Source organism: Pan troglodytes, chromosome 19, assembly GCF_028858775.2.
Source record: "Pan troglodytes isolate AG18354 chromosome 19, NHGRI_mPanTro3-v2.0_pri, whole genome shotgun sequence".
Lineage (NCBI taxonomy): Eukaryota > Metazoa > Chordata > Mammalia > Primates > Hominidae > Pan > Pan troglodytes.
Window position 1 is genome coordinate 33,191,604 of NC_072417.2, and position 11,322 is coordinate 33,202,925.

Below are 11,322 nucleotides of genomic sequence, written 5' to 3' on the forward strand. Positions count from 1 at the left end.
GTTACAAGAAAAGGGAATGGATCCTGGAGGGAGAAGGAAACACAAAACAACAGATGCCGCTCTCTTTGGGGAAAGACTGTTGTCTCAGAAGCACAGCATTTTAGACCTGAAGAGTCCTGCAAACACATCCCCCTCTTATCCCAAAGAGAAGTCCCCATAAAGGCTGCCCAGGTCTCCTCTCTAAAACGCTGCACAGCTCCAGGGGAATTTGGCTCCAGTCCAGGTACTGAGTTATCCCCTACTTTGTGACTCATGTGAATTGTTCTGTTAACCAATTTCAGGCCCTGAAAGCAAAAGTAAGAATTTCAACTATGTGTTACTTAAGAGGATATTTATTACATTTAACTGTAATGGTCCCTTTCTAAGAAGAGAACTCTATACGCCAGCCACAAGCAAAATGGCACCTGCTGTTGAGCTGGCTGGGTGGGCCTCCCAGCAAGCTGCCTTCCCTGTCTCTGCTGCCCAGTCACTCAGAGCTGGTCTTGACCTTTGGGACAGCGTGCAGCTCATATGGGCCCAGCAGATCATAGCCCAGGTAGCACATGGATGGATCTTCTTGTCTTGTAGTCCCTACAGCATTTTGTGTGACACCATGTTTTCCTTTCTGTAGCCCGAGGAGGCTGCCATTCAAACAGCCACCAATGCTCCCTGGCTGGCGAGACCCAAGTGTATAATAGCATCATGTTTCTAATGGTCACAGCAAAGAAGGATTCAGTGAGAGTCAAAGCTGATGGCCACAGTTTAAACTGTTTGCCATCTGAGTGAGTTAGGGTAATTCTTGCTGCTGTAACAGATAGAACCCAATGTAGAGGCTCAGATGCTACAGGAGCATGTTTCTTGCCTATGTGAGAGGATTTCTTCTGTTATAGATGCTTGTTTCTTGCCTCAGGTCAGCAGGGCACTGTCCTTCAAGTTGTCTCTGGGTCCCAGGCTGCTGGCTGCTTTGCCACCTTTAGCTAAGGGCTTCCAAGGTGACCCCAAGGTTGTCTTTATTTCAGGCAGCCCAGAGAGGAATACGAACAAAGAGGAGTCAAGTGGGGGTTGTGTATAGGGCAGTCCTGGAAGTGGCACTGATTTCTGCTCCTCTCCCATGGGTCAGGGCAGAACTTAGTCACAAGGCTACATGTGACTTCAAGAGAGACTGGGAATACAGGCCGGGTGCAGTGGCTCACGCCTGTAATCCCAGCACTTTGGGAGGCTGAGGCAGGAGGATCACTTAAGATCAGGAGTTCACGACCAGCCTGGCCAACATGGTGAAACCCCATGTCTACTAAAAATACAAAAATTAGTCGGGCATGGTGGCGTGCACCTGTAATCCCAGCTACGTGGGAGACTGAGGCAGGAGAATCACTTGAACCCAGGAGGCAGAGGTTGCAGTGAGCCCAGATCACGCCACTGCACTCTAGCCTGGGCAACAGAGCAAAACTCCATCTCAAAAATAAAAAAAGAGAGAGAGGCTGGGAAAACAGTCTAGCTATGCAGCTGGGAAGAAGTAGGGAGCATAGATTTTGGTGATCAGAGAGCAGTCTTTGTCGCACAATCTCAATCCAAATTCCAAGCCTGAATGAAAAGGGACCATTCCAAGGGGAGAAGGGAAAGTATGAGTCCATGTCCAGAGAAGAAAGGTGTGGGCTAGAGGGTGGCCAGGCAGCCAAGCAATCCATTGATCATCTGCCATTGCAACTGGGCTGGCATATTAGAGAGAATACTGATAACATGTGTACCAGGGTCTCTCATGGTTGGCTGGGTGGGCCTCCCATTGAGACTCCTCTCCAGCCGTCCCTCAAGGCCGGGTACAAGGCCCTCCCCTGGTTACCAAGAATCACTCCCAAGGCAAAGGCAAGGGGCCCTATGTGTGCATAAGCCCTGGAGAAGAATTTTTGGATCAGTGCATCCCACTTTTTGCTCCTCACACACAAACACTACACATAACCTGCAGACATCATGATAGAATCATTTGGATCAATTATGACATTTCAACCCAACTGCTCAGGAGGTCTGAGGCTTGTAGGGTGAGAGAAAGTGTGATTTGTCACTCAGAGACAGACTGAAACTGGAGGATGGATTTCTGATAACACAGTGTGATCAATGTACAGCATTTTCTGACTTCGGTTAACAACACTTCAGCTGTTGTTACTCAATCTTGGCAGCTCACTTCACATTAACGTTCATTTCCAAAGGATCATCTCAGATTCAAGTATCTTTCACAGACTCTCAGCCCATTCAGCTGGCAATAATTATTGCCTTGTTGCTCAAGGTGAAGTTCTACTTGTTGCTGCGTGACAACTTCCACAAGTGGGGGCTAGCTTCTTAGGTGGGCACCTCTCACCCCCACTTCTGTGCAACATGGCCCCCCAAAGCATTATTGCTCACATAAAACATTATATTTCTCCAACCATGAAATGCTTCTGCCTCCAATTTCTCCCCTGAATCCATTCCTGGTCTTCTGAGAATGGCAGTGAGGGAGGGCTGCTTTCATTTGGATTGCTTTGCTTGCTTCCTGGTTATGTGCTAGGCAATGCTATCGGCAGCTTAGGTCATCTCAGCAGAGAGAGGGATTTGTTTTCAAAGTCATGAGTTCATGCTGACGTGCTGGTAATCACACCATTCCACTAAGCCTCTTCCTTTGTCATTCTTAACTGAGAACCTCTTGATTCGTGTCCTCGTTCCCTTTCCGAAGCTTCCAGCTTTTCCTCTCTTGCATACACTACGTTCTAAATGCTAAGCTACACATCGTCAAATCAAACTATGTGTTAAGCTATAATAGCACCCACAGCTTTCAAAACATCAACATTCAAATGGCAACTTGTGGCTACCTGCTGCCATGATTTCTTACTCACGACACTCCGCACACCACCTATTAGTTAATATGAACTTGAGCTGGGGGCTTGGTAAATTCCTGCATTTACTTTCCCCACTTTACTCAATTTATTAACAACAGTTTCCATATCCAGCACTTTCAGGAAACCAGTAACAGGGAAATTTCACCTAAGGCTCTATGTCTCCTTTCTGATATGGTTGGATCTTATCCAAGCATCCTTTCAAGAAAGAACACTCTGCAATGAATAAGATATGAACTATATAAAATAACAAGAATCCTTTCCAGTTTAAACCAGCCTTCAGAATAATTCTATTCACACAGCATACGGCACAACATGAGCATTTTTACCCAGGGCAAACGGCCTTGCATGATTTCAGGGAGGAAGTGAGGCTGCGCGTGGCAGAGGAACGGGGGAGGGGCGGTTTGTGGGAGGGTGGTAGTGAAGGGAAATGTCAGGGGTGAGTTGGTTCTGGGAAGGCAGCCACTGGGTTCTGGGTCCCATGAAAGAAGTATCCTAGGCTATAGACTGCAGATCTATTGGGATGGAGAACACACACACACACACACACACACACACACATACGCACACACACACACAAACACACCCCAGATCTATACGGCCACAGCCTGTGCAATGCCATTCCCTCTCCCTAGAACAATGTTCTCCTCCATGTTTGCCCCACCTGTGACTTATCCTAATCCTGCATATGAAGATCTGTAGTGCCATCTAGGCCCCCTCCCCTTTCTATATGACACCCTATCTATACCTCTTCCCACACTTGATCATTTTGCGTATGTGTGTGTGTGTGTCTGTCTGTCTGTCTATCTTCTCATTTGACAACACAGCCCTCCGCAGTAGGAAACATTTCTTTCTCATCTTAATATCCTTAGCATCTGGTGTATGGTCAATACTCAATGAATGTTGAATGAATGACTAAAATTAGCATCCAGCCTATCATGAAACCTTAATGAACATTAAACTCTAAGTGAATTAAACCCCATCCAAAGTCTCTTCTTTATCAATATCCAGGAAGGCCTTGGATATGCACACTAATGATGACTATGCATATTTCATAAAACTGTTTCCAGAACCTACCACGCCCCCCGTATTAGTCATGTATAGTAGCACCGTGTTATTCTATTGTGTTAACACATTTGCCTTTGCCTGGTCAGCCCCTTTTTGTTTGGCCTTTCTGTTGTTGGCAATTTATAGTTATTATAGAAATAATGCTGCTATAGATGTGTTTTTCTTTCTTTGGGGCTAACACCGTAGGATTTTTTTTTTTAACCAAAGAAGGAATTACCAGGTCAGAGCCTCTCAACAGCAGTGTGGCTCTCATTCATGTTGCCTGATTGCTTATGGAAATTTGTCCAGTCTTTCTAAAAGGCAATGCTGAAGGTTGTGTTTCCACTGGCTGCCTATCCTGGGTTTTATCATACTTATTTTTGTGGCTTTAGTAGGCATGTAACAGGACCTGAAAGTTGCCTGGATCTGAATTGTATTTTATAGCTGGCAAGACCGCGCCTATTTCCACGTGGTGATTTACTATCTCCATTTCCTGGTTTAATTTTGTTCATCTCCTTTGACCACTTATCAGGAAGAATCACATAACGGCCTATCCATTATCCGTTTTGGGCAGTAAGCAGGCCTGGGAGGGAGAATGAGACAGACGTAACGGATGCCGTGGCTTTCCTTTTGGTATTTATTTTTATTACATTGCAATGCAAACATTTTTATTCTCACATACTTGAACCCATCTATCAGAGCCCTGATGGTATCTTTTTCTTCAATAGCCAGGAATTTATCTCCTTATCAGCAGCAGGGGTAACAATGCCAGTTCCTTGTCTCCAGGTTTGTCACAGATTAGCAGTACGATATGGCTGAACTTGACAGGTATGCTGTATGAATTGAAATTAACTCTCCCCTGGCCTGTTAGCCAACTGTCCCTGCGATGCTTATTAAATACCAATCTCTTTCTCCAATATGCTCCTTGGCTGGCCTAACATTGGTTTTGCCAGAATTCAAATCCATCTCAGGAATCTCTCTTCTGGTGACCTTTGCGGTTTTTAACTCAGTACAGGATGGTTTCAGTGATTGACAATTCACATCTTAATCACTCAGGAGGGATCAGCTATCACTGCCATTAAAAGACAAATCCTTTGATGGTTCTTTACCTGGAAGAATAAGCATCCTACACTCAGAGCTGTCAAATTCTATTAAAGGACTCAGAAGGATTTACATTGGTATTGCACTAACTCTATATATTGACTTTGGAACATAGCATATGTACTTAGGGATTACAATTAGACCAGAGCTGGAAAGCTCCCCAAAGACCTCAGAGCTTTAGACAAGGGAAAAACTCAAGTTTCCTTCAAATGAGTCTGGCCTGGGGAATGTCCCAAGGCTGATCCTTCTCTATAATGTCGTTTTTCTCTAGTCTTCCCCCACCCCCATCCCAGGAAATTGGTTTCGATATCCAGAGAGAGAGAAAACCGAAAGGGAATCTTGACTGTACTCTAAAAGTCCCGTGGTAAATATGTCGGTGGGAGGGTGATGGGTGGGGCAGAGGATGACAATAGAGGATTCACAGCTCCTTCAGTCAGCCTGGAGCTCACAGAACATGCTTTCCATGCACTTCAGTGCCAGTATTTTCAATTCCCTTGGCTCACTGTCCTTTGGTTTTGCTCTCCTAGCAAAGCCCCAGATCAGAATCTATCCAAATGTCCAGCACCGCCTCAGTCACACCTGGGCTGCTCAGCACTCTCAAAGGAAGATCACACAGCCGTGTGAACTGCTGCTGCAGAAAGTGTGCAGTGTCCAAGCTCAGTGAGGCTGGGGATCCTCTGGTGCTTCCACCATCCCCATTCTCTTCCCAACCCTGTCTTTCATTTCTCCTCCCGGTCACACTGGGATCCTTGCACATGTGTGGATCTATTCCTCCCGGAGCCTAGTCAGGAAGGAACCTCACTCTCCTGATTATACAGGCTCTGTCCTGGAGCCTCAAACTCATCTCTACTGGCTCCTTCCCGTCAATACTTAATATAATCTACTGTCTTCGTTATTATAAAACTCTCTTTTAACCCTGCAGCTACTTCTAGCTGCTGCCTTCTTTCATCTCCCCTTCACTAACTCTGGACTATCCTTGCTGTCTGGTTCCTTCAATCTCAACTGACTTCTCAACTCGTTGCCTTAAGGATTTCACCCCATCACTCCACAGAGATTGTTTTTAAATTTCTAATTAAGCTTTTTTCTATTTAATAGAAACCCTTTTCTCTGACTACATACTTACTTTCGTTTTTTAAAAAATAAACTTTTATTTTAGCTTTAGGGGTATATGTGCAGTTTGTTATATAGGTGAACTGTGTATATGTCACAGGGGTTTGTTACATAGATTTATTTCATCACCCAGGTACTAATCCTAGTACCCAATAGTTATTTTTTCTGGTCGTCTCCCTCCTCCCAATCTCCACCCTCAAGTAGGTCCTGGTGTCTGTTGTTCCCCTCTTTATGTCCATGTGTTCTCATCATTTAGCTCCCACTTATAAGTGAGAATGTGCAGAGGTTTTCCATTCCTGTGTTAGTTCGCCAAGGATAATGACCTCCAGCTCCATCCATGTTCCTGCAAAGGTCTGCCATTAATGGGCATTTAGGTTGATTCCATGTCTTTGCTATTGTGAATAGTGCTGCAGTGAACATACACATGCAGGTATCTTTATGGTAGAACAATTTATATTCCTTTGAATATATACCCAGTAATGGGATTGCTGAGTTGAATGGTAGTTCTGCTTTTAGCTCCTTGAGGAATCGCCACACATCTTTCTACAATGGTTGAACTTTTTTACACTCACACCAACAGTATATAACCATCCCCTTTTCTCCACAACCTTGCCAGCATCTTATTTTATTGATGTTTAAAAAACAGCCATTCTGACTGGTTTGAGATGGTATTTCACTGTGGTTTTTATTTGCATTTCTCTAATGATCAGTGATGCTGAGATTTTTCTTTCATATGCTTGTTAGCCACGTGTATGTCTCCTTTTGAAAAGGGTCTGTTAATGTCCTTTGTCCACTTCTTAAAGGGGTTGTTTGGTTTATTTTCTTGTAAATTTATTTAAGTACCTTACAGACGCTGGATATTAGACCTTTCTTAGATGCATAGTTTGCAAAAATTTTCTTTCATTCTGTAAGTTGTTTACTCTGTTGATCGTTTCTTTTGCTGTGCAGAAGCGCTTTAGTTTAATTATATCCCACTTGTCAATTTTTGCTTTTGTTGCGATTGTTTTTGGCATTTTTGTCATGAAATCTTTGCCAGTTCCTATGTCCAGGATGGTATTGCCTAGGTTGTCTTCCAGAGTTTTTATAGTTTGGGGTTTAACATTTGAGTCTTTAATCCATCTTGAATTGATTTTTGTGTATGGTGTAAGGAAGGAGTCCAGTTTCAGTCTTCTGCATATGGCTAACCAGTTACCCCAGCACCGTTTATTGACTAGGGAATCCTTTCCCCATTGCTGTTTTTGTGAGCTTTGTCGAAGATCAGATGATTGTAGCTCTTTTTTTGGCTTCCTGTCCCAGCCTAGGCCTCTAGCATTGGTGTTCCTCAAGTTCTGCCTAGCCCCTTGGTTCCCCTCACTCATCATTCTTGTTCTTGTGGCTTCGGCGGTGAGTTAGCCACGTGTGGACCCGGTTGGCTCTCTCCTGAGTTTCAGAGCCCTAACATGAGCTCTGGAACCTGAATGTCTGTGTATGGAAGTGCCTTTGCCACTATGTGCTGTGTGACCTTGAGCAAGTTACTCAACTTCTCTGTACCTTAGTTTCATTTCTCCTGAGGTTATTGTGAGGGCTTAGTTGAGTTTTTGTTATTACTGTTACACAGTCAACTGCCTGTTGAATGTTGTCTCCTTCACATGTCCCAAAGACATATGGAATGTGACTAGCCTGAATCTAGTTCGCCTCCATCTCCACCCATCCCTGCAACCTTCATCAAAAGAATGTCTTCCTTTCCCTTTGGTGAATGATGCCACTGAAGTCCTGGACCACCTGGACTGTCCTTCTCTCTTCACCCCTGACCAATCAATCACCAAGTCCATGTATCTACCTCCTCGACATCTCTCTTCACCCCTTCCTACCCACACCCCCAGCCCCCACCCTTACTCTGGCCACCACCATTTCTCGTTTAGGTTTACTGCACGAACTCTTTGGCAGGACCCTCTTGTTCTTAAACTCCAAGCCCCTTGGCATGGTTCACAAGTTCCTATTTGCCTGGCATGGTGGCTCATATCTGTAGTCCCAACACTTTGGGAGGCTGAGGTGGGAGGATCGCTTGAGCTCAGGAGTTCGAGACCAGGCTGGAAAACATAGTGAGACTCTGTCTCTACAACAAAATACAAAAATTAGCCAGGTGTGGTGGCATGCACCTGCAGCCTTAGCCACTCGGGAGGCTGGAGGCAGAAGGATCACCTGAGCCCAGTTTGAGGCTTCAATGAGCCCTGATGCTGCCACTGCATCCAGCCTGGGAAACACAGCAAGATCCTGTCTCAAAACAAAAAAACAAAACAAAACCAAGTTTCTGTGTGGTCTGGTGCTGCTTGTTTCTCTTTGTGCTCCTTCACTGCCTAACATCCAGCCACATCACTCCTTTTCTTGCACTCACATGTTCTCTGGTGTTCCACCTGCTGTTCTCTCTGCTTGGAACAGTCTTCTTCCTGTCCCTTTCCTGGCATTGCTATCTCCTTATCTTTGCAGTCTTATGCTAAAAGCCATATCCTGGACAGCTGACCCACCCTTTCAATGGGAGAAGAGGTGCTTAGACCTAAGTGCTCTCCAGCACCCTGTATTTCACCCATGACTGGGCCTCCATCACCTTCTTGGGAAGTCCATATTTCCCACAGAGGAATCATGACCCTGTTGTTCACTCCTGTATGTCCACTGCTTGGCACATAGCAGATACACCATAAATATTTGCTGGAAAAGTATCACATATTTTTGACAATATGCATGCTATCTCCATGTTCTTCAATTAATTGCTCTACTCAACAGTTGGTGCGGGATATTGGGTATCCTTCTCTCTCTTGTTCTCTCTCCTCTAAATAACTCTCAGTACTTGCCATTAAGAAGCTGAGAGTACAGCTGTGGAGATGGATGAGGCAGTAGGTAATGACGATGGAAATAACACAAGCTGATCTGTGTGTACAGGAGTCAATGCTGTGGAATGGGGGCTGGGGAGAGAATGGGCAGATACTTCCTGGAGGAATTGACTCTGAGCTGAGTTTTTAAAATAATAAAGAAGAACTGGATAGGGAAAGAAGGAGGGGAAAGATGCTCAGACTCTTCTATGCGCCAAATAGCAGCTAAGTAGGCACAACCCTTATGTCTGTTTCCACCAACAATTTTCATACCCATGATCAGCTCCATTTTATTGAAAGATTGTGATGCACACCTGGGACCTGGGATACTGAGGACTGTGCCTCCTTCTAAACTTCTCTGTGTCTTCACTCCTCTAAATAACCCAGCTGGTCCTGCAGGGCAAACACTGCCTAGAGGATGCTACTAAGATCAAGTGTCCAGTACATGCCTGTCTTCACTCATGATTTCCCTAGGCAAAAGAATGGACTCCGAGGAGGTGAATTGTTTGTCTAAGGCTGCACAGAGCAAGTTAGAAGCCCAGCCAGGTTCAACTCCAAAGACCTGCTCTTTATGGCCTTCTACATGTTAAGGGTGATTTGTTTGTCTGTTTGTTTGTTTTTGATGAGGGCTGGGGTAGAGCAGCAACACCCAACACCCAAAGCTTGTACTTGACCAGTGAGTTTTTATGGACAGATTTTTCAGGAAATCTTTATGGATAGATTTTTTACTTACTATGATACAAAGACATTTATTCAATACAAAAAGACAGAAACATTCTGCTTTATGTATTCTAACACTATAGTTCAATGAAGTTAGAAATAAACAAGAAGGGGTTATCCAGTCACTTAGAAGTTAAAAACACTCCTAAATAATGCCATGGAAAGGGAAGATATTCAGAACAGAGTATTTAAAGAACAAGGATGTAAACACAGCATATCATATAAATTTATAGGATGCTGTCATGCTGGTACTTAAAGAAAAACCTGTTGCTCATGATGGCATCTATTAGTAAGAAAGAAGAAAAACTGGGAATTAAGTCTCTACTTAAATAACCTAGAAGGGGTACAAATTATCTAGTGAAAGGAAAGTGGAAAGAATAATAAACCCCAAAGCAGAAAGGAATAAAACAGACATAAAATTAAATTTGGAGCACAAGCTAAACCAATGCCTCCCAAATCTGACAATATATTGTAATTACCTGGGATGCTTGCTTGAACCACAGATTCCTAGGCAGGACCCCAGACCTACTGAGTGAGACTCACTGGGACCTGGGACCTGGAACCTGGGATCTGTATTTCTGACAAGTTCCCCTCATGGTTGTTATGCAGCAAGCTCAGCCATCTTTCTGTCCTCTGGTGTTGGGAGCCAGGCCTACACTGATTCTCTCCTGTGAAGCTTTAGGGGTTCTTGGCCACTGTCACTGTTGGTGACCTTTATTCTCTTCTCCATCCATATAGTGGGACCAGGTAGGTCACAATGGCACTCTGGCCTTTGGACCTAGTTGGTTAGTCCAAGAGTGGACACTTGACTCTAACTGGCCCCTAGTGCCTCTTTCCTGGGACTTTCAGATTTGGAACCAAGAGAGCTGTGCAGCCTCCCTTTCATAGCCCTGATTGTTATATGTGAAGCAGTGGGCTCCCTGACACCCTATTTCCCAGCCTGCGGAGTGGAAAAGAGGAGGAAGCTGATCGTCAGAGAGAGAAGGTTGAAGGCATCATATAGAGAGAAGTGGAGAGGCAGGGAGAAGAATCCCAGTGTCATGCAAGTCTCTGCTTCCTTTTGCTCTTATGACTCAGATGCTTTTATGTCCTTGGTTTCTTTTGTTTTAAGACAGATTCCCAGTCTGTCACCCAGGCTGGAGTGCAGTAGTGTGATCTCAGCTCACTGCAACCTCCACCTCCCGGGTTCAAGCGATTCTCCTGCCTCAGCCTCCTGAGTAGCTAGGATTACAGGCACGCACCATTTTTAGTAGAGATGGGGTTTCACCATGTTGGCCAGGCTGGTCTCGAACTCCTGACCTCCGTTGATCCACCCACTTCGACCTCCCAAAATGCTGGGATTACACGTGTGAGCCACCGTGCCAGGCCTATGTCCTTGGTTTCTAAGAGATGTTCTCAGGTATCATTTTCCCTGCATGTGTAAGCTGGCTTGAACAGGGTTCCTACTCCATGTACCAAAAGAGTCCTGGCTAATTCACAGTCTTACTTGGCTCCCTCCTTTCCAGGCACAGGCTCCCAGGATCACCACCCACACATTCATCCTTCCAGGAGCATAGGAAGGAGATAGTGACAATAGTCACACCATCCATGCTTTGATGATATTGATGCTTCCTGGTCTGGGTGTGATACAGGTCTGTCATAAGACACTCTACTTTCTT

General features: G+C 44.8%; 1 long non-coding RNA gene across 1 annotated transcript; it reads right to left on the reverse strand.

Moving 5' to 3' along the window:
* Positions 1-4,506: 4,506 nt before the first annotated feature.
* LOC107969072 (uncharacterized) lies at positions 4,507-10,472 on the reverse strand. The gene is made up of 2 exons (XR_001710640.3): positions 10,144-10,472; positions 4,507-4,996 (listed from the first exon to the last, which is right to left on the reverse strand). It is a non-coding gene; the product is annotated as an uncharacterized LOC107969072 (long non-coding RNA).
* Positions 10,473-11,322: the final 850 nt, after the last annotated feature.